An 11,998-nucleotide genomic window follows, 5' to 3' on the forward strand; every position below is an offset into this window, starting at 1 on the left:
CTGATCTCACTTCAAATGATATTGGAACACCTGCTGAAACAATAAAGAGCGAAAGTACAGAACACTGTGCTCACTGTCCTCACAAAATTCCGAAGAATTTTCAGTATGGACTTCCAATTCTGTCAGGAGATATTTGTCCGATTGTGATGAGGCTATTTGGTGTCTGAAATGCACTGCTTAGGAGGATGGCTGAGGCAGGTAACATGCCAAACTATAAAAAGCATTTGGATCAGCACCAGGCGGTGCAGTCTCAATGAGTCTTTTCTCAATTGTCTGATTCGATGTGGTAGCAGCCATTGAAAGGTCTGATATATTCCGAAGTACTAGCCAATGGCACTTGTTTGTCTGTTCCATCAACTGTGTTCAGAAAGTTTTTCAAAACCGCATCTCTCATAAAGTATCAGCACTTACTCAACCTGGGACAGCCCAGCTATCTCGGAAAACATCCAGCTTTTTTCAAATGGTCAGTGCCAGATTATTCCAGCTTTTTATCACCATTATTTTAATGAAACCAATAAAATGGATACAGCTTTCCCTTCATTAGAATAATGTATTTTAGCTGTTATAGTGTCATTCCTCAAAAGAACAATAAACTCCTTCTTCCCTTGTGCATATTTTGATGATGTATTCGTTTTCCTGCCAGTTCTTAACCTCCACTCCCTTCCGGTGCTGTTTCCATGATCCGGTTCCATGTTTGTGTCACTCGAATATGCATTGCCAAAGAAAATGTTTCTGTTTGAGCCAGGATTGTGAATGCTCACAAACTAATAGACCATATTGACAGGAGATTACAACATCTGCATCCCAACTGTACTGAAACGAGTCCTCAGCACCATTTCATGGTCCTCAGTTACTGCAGTCGTCTATGTCGTTATTCCAAAAGATGTGGCACCATTCAGGTTTAGCTGATGAATGGCTAACAAGAACAGTTCTTCAATGTTGCCGGGCAGGAATTATCTCCAACAGGAGGCAATCCAAAAGCCCTCCCTTGATATTCAATGAGATAATCAACTTCCAGCAACAAATATCCTGCATGTAACTATTCATCAGAAATTCACCAAATCATAGAGTCATAAAGTTGTGAAGAACGGAAACACAGGCTTCAGTTTCACTTCGTCCGTGCCAACTACATATCCCAAATAAATCTTGTCCGATTTGCCAGCATTTGGCCCATATCCCTCTAAACCCTTCCGAATCACATACCCATCCTTTCATATCTTGTAATTGTACCAAAATCTAGCACTTCCCCTTGCAACTCATTCCACACACACACACCAGCCTCTGTGTGAAAAAGTTACACCTGAGGTCCCTTCTAAATATTTTCCAGCTCACCTTAAACCCACACCGTCTAATTTTGGACTCCCCGACCCCAGTGAAAACACCTTGTCTGGATGCCCTATCTATTCCCCTCCTGAATTTACAAACATCAGTGAGGTCACCCCTCAGCCTCCGAATCTCCAGGTAAATGTTCATTCAGTTTCACCTTACAGCTAAAAACTTCCAACGCTGGCAACACCCTTAAAAATCTTTTCTGAACCCTTTCAAGTTTCACAACATCCTTCCGATAGCAGGGAGAGAGAATAGCATGCAATATTCCAAAAGTGGCCTAACCAGTGTACAGCTGCAACAGGACCTCCCAACTACGATACACAATGTACTGACCAATAAAGGGAAGTGCACCAAATTCTTTCTTTACTATCCTAGCTGCCTCTGAATCCACTTTCAAGGAACTATGCGCCCACTAACAGGACACATTTTCCAGCAATACTCCCCAAGGGCTTACCATTTAGAGTATAAGTCCTGCCCTGATTTGAATTCCAAAACACAGCACATCACATTTATTCAAATTAAACTCTATCTACCACTTCTTGGCCCAGTGGCCCATCTGATCAAGATCCCATTGTACTCTGAAGTAACCTTTTTCAGTGTCCACGACATTTCCAATTTGGTGAAATTCGGGCTGGAAGGTTTCAAGGTCAATTAGGGCTGATCTAGCTACATTAAAATCCCAAATGGATTCAAAAGAAAGTCTGATTTTCCCGAAGATTATAAAGTAATGTAGACATTTGTAATGATCTATCGAGCTAATCTTTGTCTTTGATGTTGTGGGATATATTTGCAAAACGCAGTTCATGCATTAAAAAAAAACAAAATCTCAGGTCACAGATAATTCAAGATAACTCAGCATTTGAGAAGCAGCTGGAGGAGCATTCAAAATGCCAGAGCCTAGTGGCTGTAGGCTTCAAGGTAAGTGTGATTAATTTAGTTTTGTTTGTTTGACTGGAATTGGCATGCTGAGCTGAAGGTCCTGTTTGTTTACTGAATGACTCTCTGATCTTAATTTTTGAAAACAGAAAATGCAGTGTTACAATTTCCATATGTTGTGAGCATCAAATGTTGAGGATTACGCTGTCCAAGGCCACACAGCATCCTGGTTTGGATATTTATCATTGTCCATTCACTGTCACTTGCTCAGAATCCTGTACTTCTCCATGAAACATATCTGTTAGTGCCCCTGGGTTTCACCATCATATTCTGAATGGGAATTAGACAGAGGCAATAAATGCTGGTCTTGTCAATGAAACTCACCTCACCAGAACAAATAAAACTTCTATCCACCTCCCTCTCTCTCCCTATTTATTTGAGCCCCCTTTCCCTCCCCCATTTCTGATGAAGGGCCTAGGCCCCAAACGTTGGCCTTCCTGCTCCTCTGATGCTGCTTGTCCTGCTGTGTCCATCCAGCTCCACACCTTGTTATCTCAGATCCTCCAACATCTGCAGTTCCTACTATCTCTGTTGGAAAAGCTCCGAGATCATGGGAACTGCATTAAAATTGCCCGAAACACCAGCTTTTGTGCCCCTGAGATGCTGCTTGTCCTGCTGTGTCCATCCAGCCCCACACTTTGTTTTGCTGGAAAAGCTCAGCCTGTCTGCAGCATCTGTGAAGGATCAGGCAGAGTTTAACGTTTCGGGCCCGGTGATCCTCCCTCAGAATTGTGGCCTCGTCCTCTAATTGGTTTGAGAACAAGCATGTCCGGTGCCTTCTTCCTGTTCCGCCTCTTGCTTGCTATTGGTCATTCAACGTCGTTCAGCCACCGAGCATGCGTACTGGGAAGGATATCCGGAATGAAATGGTCCTCCATGAGAGCCACAAGCAGTGAGTACAGGTTAAAGGGGAGGGCAGCTTCATACTCTATTACTTTTCTCACAGCATTCAACAACTTGAAAATTGGATTGAAAATGATAGACAAAGCAGCCACTCCAGAAGCTTTCAAAATTGCGCTGCACCTTCTTGATCTGCTGCAATCCACATGGTGAAGTAGCTCCCATGTTGCTGTTTGGTAAGGAGTTACAGGATTTTCATCCAGTGGTGATAAGGTTGTGCTGATATTTGTGTCAGTTGTAATCATTTTGTTCTTATTCCACCTTCACCATATTAGAAACATAGAAAATAGGAACAGGCGCAGGCCATTGTAGCTTTCGATCCTTCTCTGATAGCCACTTTGATCATGGCTGATCATTCTACTCATATTCTTCCCACTTGAGATTCATACCCTTTGATCCCTTAAGCCCTCACAACTATATATATCATCATCATCATTATCAGTATCAGTGTTTGGCCTTAACTGATTTCTGTGGCAGCAAATTTCACAGGGTCCCCAGTCTCTTTTTTTTTTGAAAAGGTTTCCTCATTTCAGTCCTTAACAGCTTAGCCCATGCCCCTCAGCTCTGACTACCTGGTCACTGACAACATCCTTCCTGTATTTAGGCTTGTTAGAATTTTATTGGCTTCTGTGAAATCTTTCCTCATTCTTCTAAACTCAGGCAGCACGGTGGCTCAGTGGTTAGCACGGCAGCCTCACAGCACCAGGGACCCAGGTTCGATTCCAGCCTCGGGCAACTGTCTGTGTGGAACTTAGAACATAGAACATAGAACAGTACAGCACAGAACAGGCCCTTCAGCCCACAATGTTTTGCCGACCATTGATCCTCATGTATGCACCCTCAAATATCTGTGACCATATGCATGTCCAGCAGTCTCTTAAATGACCCCAATGACCTTGCTTCCACAACTGCTGCTGGCAATGCATTCCATGCTCTCACAACTCTCTGTGTAAAGAACCCACCTCTGACATCCCCTCTATACTTTCCTCCAACCAGCTTAAAACTATGACCCCTCGTGCTAGCCATTTCTGCCCTGGGAAATAGTCTCTGGCTATCAACTCTATCTATGCCTCTCATTATCTTGTATACCTCAATTAGGTCCCTCTCCTCCTCCTTTTCTCCAATGAAAAGAGACCGAGCTCAGTCAACCTCTCTTCATAAGATAAACCCTCCAGTCCAGGCAGCATCCTGGTAAACCTCCTCTGAACCCTCTCCAAAGCATCCACATCTTTCCTATAATAGGGCGACCAGAACTGGACACAGTATTCCAAGTGCGGTCTAACCAAAGTTTTATAGAGCTGCAACAAGATCTCACGACTCTTAAACTCAATCCCCCTGTTAATGAAAGCCAAAACACCATCTGCTTTCTTAACAACCCTGTCCACTTGGGCGGCCATTTTAAGGGATCTATGTATCTGCACACCAAGATCCCTCTGTTCCTCCACACTGCCAAGAATCCTATCCTTAATCCTGTACTCAGCTTTCAAATTCGACCTTCCAAAATGCATCACCTCGCATTTATCCAGGTTGAACTCCATCTGCCACCTCTCAGCCCATCTCTGCATCCTGTCAATGTCCCGCTGCAGCCTACAACAGCCCTTTATACTGTCAACGACACCTCCGACCTTTGTGTCGTCTGCAAACTTGCTGACGCATCCTTCAATCCCCTCATCCAAGTCATTAATAAAAATTACAAACAGTAGAGGCCCAAGGACAGAGCCCTGTGGAACCCCACTCACCACTGACTTCCAGGCAGAATATTTTCCTTCTACTACCACTCGCTGTCTTCTGTTGGCCAGCCAATTCTGTATCCAAGCAGCTAAGTTCCCCTGTATCCCATTCCTCCTGACCTTCTGAATGAGCCTACCATGGGGAACCTTATCAAATGCCTTACTGAAGTCCATATACACCACATCCACAGCTCGACCCTCATCAACTTTTCTAGTCACATCCTCAAAAAACTTGATAAGGTTTGTGAGGCATGACCTACCCCTCACAAAGCCGTGCTGACTGTATTCGATCAAGCCATGCTCTTCCAGACGGTCATAAATCCTATCCCTCAGAATCCTTTCTAACACCTTGCAGACGACAGACGTGAGACTTACTGGTCTGTAATTGCCGGGGATTTCCCTATTTCCTTTCTTGAAGAGAGGAATTACATTTGCCTCTCTCCAGTCCTCAGGTGCAACTCCAGTGGAGAGCGAGGATGCAAAGATCTTCGCAAGTGGCGAAGCAATTGCATTTCTCGCTTCCCAAAGCAGCCGAGGACAAATCTGGTCCGGGCCTGGTGACTTGTCAATCTTAATGTTTGACAAAATTTTCAGCACATCAGCTTCCTCTATCTCTATCCATTCCAGCATGCACACCTGCTCTTCAAAGGTTTCATTCACACAAAGTTTGTTTCTTTCGTAAAGACAGAAGCAAAAACTCATTTAGGGCTTCCCCTACCTCCTCAGACTCCACACACAAGTTCCCTATGCTATCCCTGATCAGCCCTACTCTTTCTTTGACCATTCTCTTATTCCTCACATAAGTGTAAAATGCCTTTGTGTTTTCCCGGATTCCTTCTGCCAAGCCTTTCTCGTGCCCCCTCCTGGCTCTCCTCAGACCATTTTTGAGCTCCTTCCTTGCCTGCGTGTAATCCTCTCTAGCTGAACTTGACCCTAGCTTCCTCCACCTTATGTAAGCTACCTTCTTCCTTTTCACAAGAAGCTCCACCGCTCTCATCATCCAAGGTTCCTTTATCTTACCTCTTCTTGCCTGTCTCAGAGGGACATATTTACTCATCACTCGCAACAACTGTTCCTTAAACAGTCTCCACGTCTACAGTTCCCTTACCATGGAACAATTGCTCCCAGTCCATGCTTCCTAACTCATGCCTAATCGCATCATAGTTTCCTCTTCCCCAATTAAATATCCTCCCATTTTGCCTAATCCTCTCCTTCTCCATAGCTATGTAGAATGTGAGGCAGTTATGGTCACTATCACCAAAATGCTGAACCCACCACAAGATCTGATACCTGCCCCGGCTCGTTTCCGAGCACCAAGTCTAGAATGGCCTCTCCCCTCGTCGGCCTGTCAACGTACTGCGTTAGGAAACTCTCCTGAACACACCTTACAAAAACAGCTCCATTCAAATCTTCTGCTCGAAGGAGGTTCCAATTAATATTAGGAAAATTAAAGTCACCCATTCCAACAACCCTACTGCGTCCACACTTTTCCAAAATCTGTCGACCTATGCTTTCTTCAATCTCCCTGCTGCTATTGGGGGGCCTGTAGTAAACCCCTAACAAGGTGACTGCTCCCTTGCTGTTCCAAATTTCCACCCATACTGACTCAGTAGGCAGATCTTCCTCGACAATGGAAGCTTCTGTAGCTGTGATACCCTCTCTGATTAGTAGTGCTACACCCCCTCCTCTTTTTCCCCCCTCCCTATTCTTTTTAAATGTTCTAAACCCTGGAACATCCAGCAACCATTCCTGCCCATGAGAAACCCATGTCTCTGTTATGGCCACAACATCATAGCACCAGGTACTGATCCATGCTCTAAGTTCATCACTTTTATTCCTGATACTCCTTGCATTAAAGCAAACACACTTTAACCGATCCCTTGGTTCCTTCCCACTAGCTGGTCTACCTCTTGCTACTGCCTCACCTGCATCAACGCTCACCTCTGGTATACAGCTCAGGTTCCCACCCCCCTGCCATACTAGTTTAAACCCTCTCGAACTACTCGAGCAAACCTTCCACCCAGGACATTGGTCCCCTTCCAGTTCAGATGCAACCCGTCCTTCTTGTACAGGTCCCACCTTCCCCAGAAGGCATCCCAATTATCTACATATCTGAAGCCCTCCCTCCTACACCAGCTGCGTAGCCACGTGTTAAGCTGCGCCCGCTCCCTGTTCCTCACCTCGCTATCTCATGGCACCAGTAGTAAGCTAGAGAACACTACTCTGTTCGTCCTGCTTTGCAGCTTCCATCCTAACTCCCTGAAATCACTTTTTATATCCTCAACCCTATTTCTGGCTATATCATTTGTGCCAATATGTAACACGATTTCTGGCTGTTTATCGTCCCCTTTTAGAACCTTATACACCAGATCGGAGACGTCCCAGACCCTGGCACCAGGGAGGCAACATACCTTCCGGGAATCCCGATCCTGACCACAAAATCTCCTATCAATTCCCCTAACTATCGAGTCCCCTACCATGAGTACTTTTCTATTATGCCCCCTTCCCTTCTTTGCCACAGTGTCAGGCTCAGTGCCAGAGAACTGACTACTATGGCTTTCCTCTGGTAGGTCATTCCCCCCCAGCAGTATCCAAAACGGTATACTTATTGCTGAGGGGAATGCCCACAGGGGATCTCTGCACTGTCTGTCTGTCCCCTTTCCTCCCCCTAACTGTAACCCATCTATCCTTGTCCTGAGCCTTAGGAGTGACCAACTCCCGGTAACTCCTCTCAATTACCCCCTCTGCCTCCCGAATGATCCGTAGTTCATCCAGCTCCAGCTCCATTTCCCTAACACGGTTTTCAAGGAGCTGTAGTTGGGTGCACTTCCCGCAGATGTAGCCAGCGGAGACGTGTGCCACGTCTCCCAACTGCCACATTCTGCAGGAGGAGCAAGCAACTGCCCTAGCATCCATACCCCACATTTGTTTACACATTCTCCCCGTGTCTGCGTGTGTTTCCTCTGGGTGCTCCGGTTTCCTCCCACAGTCCAAAGATGTATAGGCTAGGTGGATTGGCCATGCTAAATTGCCCGCAGTGTTCAGGGTATGTGGTTTGGAGGGGGATGGGTCTGTGTGCGATGCTTCAAGGGGTGGTGTGGACTTGTTGGGCTGAAGGGCCTGTTTCCACACTGTAGGGAATCTAAACTAATCTAAACTCCAGTGAATTTCATCCTAACCAATCAGTGCTGTCCTTACACGTAAGCCTTGCCATTCCAGGAATCAGTCTCATCAACTGTGTGAATAGCGTCCATAGCCAGAACATCCTTCCTCAGATAAGAATTCCAAATTTGCACGTACCACCTCAGGTGTGGTCTCACTAAGATCCTGTACAATTTCAGTAAGACATCCCTGCTCCTGTACTCAAATGCTCTAACTCTGCAGATCAAAATACCATTTGCCTTCTTCACCCCCTGCTACACCTGCATGCTTACTGTCAGTGACCTGTGTTTTCCTAGTTTTGTAATCCAACTGGATAGTCTTGAACTTATCCACATTATATTTCATCTGCCTTGCATTTTCGCCCCACTCACTCAACTCCAAGTCACACTGAAGCATATTTGCATCCTCCTCACAGATCACTGTCCTAAACCTGCAAGCTTGCAGATACAATATTCGAGTTTTCTCATTTACATAACTAATAGATGATGTGAGTACCTGGCGTCCATCACTGACCCCTGCAGTACGACACTGGTCACTGGCTGGCACACAAGAAATGACTGGCACACAGACGCAATCAGTTCTGTATCCCCCTGAATACCCAATCTCACATGCTCTAACTTTACTTGCTAATCTCTTCTGTGGGACCTTCTGAACGCCTTCTCAAAGCGCACATTAGCCACATCCACTGGCTTTTCAACTCCAAATGTTGCATTCTTGAAACATTCCAGCAGTTTTGTCCAGCATGATTTCCCTTTCATAAATCCATACTGACTCTACTTCTGTCACTTTTATCCAGTGTTACGTTAAGGTCTATAGTTCTCAGGCTTTTCCCTACATCCCTTCGAAAACAAAGGCAGAAGATGAGCCATTTCTGGCCATCTGGCACCCCACACGTATTTATAGATGATACCAACATTTTTGCAATTTCTTCCCTTACTTCCCATAATGTCTTGGGATACATTAGATCAGGTGCTGGAGATTTATCCATCTTCATATTTCCAAGATATTTAACACTTCCTCTCCTGCAACATGAAATGTTTCCAAAATATCAAAAATTATTTGAGTTCTTTAGCCTCCTTTGTTCCAACTTGTCTATGCCGACCAGTTTCCCAAACTGAACGAGTCCCGCTTGCTTGTGTTGGGTCCATATCCCTCTAAACCTTTCCTATTCATGTACCTGTTCAAGTGTCTTTTTAAATATTGGAAGTGTACCTACATCTGCCACTTCCTTTGGCAGTTCATTCCACATAGAAACAACCTTCTGTTTGAAACAGCTCCCCCTTGTTTACCTTTAAATCTTTCTCCTCTCCATTTAAAAATATACCCTCCAGATTTGGACTCCCCTCTACAAGGGAGAAGACATTTGTTGTACACTTTATACCCCTCATGATTTTATAAACCTCTCTAAAGTCATCCGTCAACCTCCTATTTTCCAGTGAAGTCCCAGTCTCTCCTCATAACTCATACCCTCCAATACTGGTAACCTATAGACTGTCAGTGTAGCATGAAGCCACCCAGAGTAGAAAGCTAATCCAGCCACGAGAAGCATAACCCAGTCTCCATCTCTTTGGCCCTTCGTCAAATAGTCTGGCAAAAGCAACTGTCCAATTTCATACATGGAGAGTGAACGTTTCAGCTGGTTTTCTCCAGCCCCTGAGTCTTGAAATACCTCACCTGCATGAAAAGGGATCTTCCATTCACCTTATCTGTACTCTTCATGATTTTATAAACATATAAGTCCATGCCTCCAATTCTTAGACTGCAGTGGAAAAATATCCCAAACCGATCAAGCCTCTCCTTACGACTCAAAGCCTCCATTCCTGGCAACATCCTGGTAAATCTTTTCTGAACCCTCCCCAGCTTGATGATGTTCTTCGTATAACAGGAGATCTGAAGTAGCCACCCTTTCTACATGTGACACCAACCTCAAAGAATTAAGGGCCTGAACCCTGAGGTCTCTCTGTTCGACAGCACTAACCCCAAGGCCCTACGTTTAATTGTACAAGTACTGATCTTGTTTGTTTTACCAAAATGAAATACCTCGCCTTTATCCAAATTAAACACCACCTGCCATTCCTCAGCCTCTTAACCCTATAAATCAAGATCTCTTTGTAATCTTGGACAGCCTACTTCGCTGTCCACTATCCTGCCTATTTTGGTGTCATCTGCAAACGTGCTAACCATGTCTCCACTATTCTCATCTAAATCACTTTTTTATATAAAGTCAAACAAAATTGGAGCGAGCACTGACCCCTGTGGAACACCTCTGGTAACAGGCCTCCGAACTGAAAAACAACCCTCCACCACCAGTCCCTGTGTCCTGTCACTAAGCCATATAAACGACTTACACCACTCTGCCTCAATTATCTTCTTTGTTACTTCTCCAAAAAAAATCAATCAACTAATCATTCCGACCTCTCCAAACACATAAATCCTACATTTCACGATTACCTTCAACTACATATCCAAAACCGAAGTCAGACTCTCAGCTCGATAGTTCCCAGGCTTCTCCTTACATCCCTTAAATGAAGGCACAATTTTAGCTACTCTCCAGTCATCTGGCACCTCACCCGTAATTATAGATGATACAAATATTTCTGCAAGGGGGCCCCATGTTTTCTCTTTAACTTCCCACAACATGATTTGATGCACGAGAGCAGGACCTGGAGGTTTAAAGTCAGAGTGTAATACAGCATGGAAACAGGCCCTTCGGCCCAAACTGGTCCGTCCTGACTGTGGTGCGCACTTAGCAATTTCTAATTGCCTGCATTTGGTCTCTGTCCCCCTCCAAACACTTTCCATCCGTGTACCTACCCAAATGTGTTTTAAACGTTGTCTGTGTGCCTGTCTCAACCACTTTCTCTGGCAACCCATTCCAAATATGCACCACTGTCTGTGTGAAGAAGTTGCTCCTCACATCCTCCTTAAATCTGTCCTCTCTCACCTTAAATCTGTACACTCCACTTTTCCATTCCCCATCCCTGGGAAAAAGACTACGTGCATTCATCCTATCTATGCCCCTCATGATTTTATTGACCTCAGTAAGTTCACCGCTCATTCTCCTCCATTCCAAGGAATAAAGCCCAATCCTGGCCAACCTCTCCTCAGAACTCAGGCCTACTATTCCGGGCTCTTTGCACATTTTCCAGTTTAACTATGCCTTTCCTGTAACAGGGTGACCAAAACTGTACACCACACTGCAAGTGTGGCCTCACCAATGACTTGTACATCTTTAATGTCCCAACTCCTATATGCACTGCTTCGACTGAAGAACACCAGCATGCTAAATGCTTTGCTCACCACCCTGTCTATCTGTGATGCTGCTTTCAACCAACTATGTACTTGTACTCCTCAGTGTCTCTGTCCCACAATACTCCTCAGAACATACCATTCACTGTATGACTCTGACCTCGGTTGAACTTTCCAAAGGCCAACACCTCACACTTAGCTGTATTGAATTTCATTTGGCAATCCTCAGCCCACTTCCCCATCTGATCACAATTCCCCTGTAATTTTTGATAACTTTCACTGCTATCAGTGATACCTCTTAATGTTGTATCATCCGCAAACTTACTAATCATGCTGTGTACATTCACATCCAGATCGTTTATGTAAGTGAAAAATGACAAAGGTCCCAGTACTGACCCCTGTGGCACACCATGAGCCACAGGACTCCAGTCCAAGAACCAACCTTCGGCCATCACGCTCTGCTTCCTACCATCGATCCCATGAGTAGCTCTCCCTGGATCCCGCACAACCGAACCTTCATGACTAGCCTGCTGTACGGGGCCTTGTTAAAGGCCTTACTAAAGTCCACATAGACAGCATTCTCTGCCTTACTCTCATCAATCCTCTTGCTTACCTCTTCGAAAAGCATGAATAATTTGTCAGACATGATTCTTGTGCACAAAGCCATGATGCCGATCCCAAATCAGACCTTG

This window comes from Stegostoma tigrinum, chromosome 11, assembly GCF_030684315.1.
Source record: "Stegostoma tigrinum isolate sSteTig4 chromosome 11, sSteTig4.hap1, whole genome shotgun sequence".
In the NCBI taxonomy this organism is placed as follows: domain Eukaryota; kingdom Metazoa; phylum Chordata; class Chondrichthyes; order Orectolobiformes; family Stegostomatidae; genus Stegostoma; species Stegostoma tigrinum.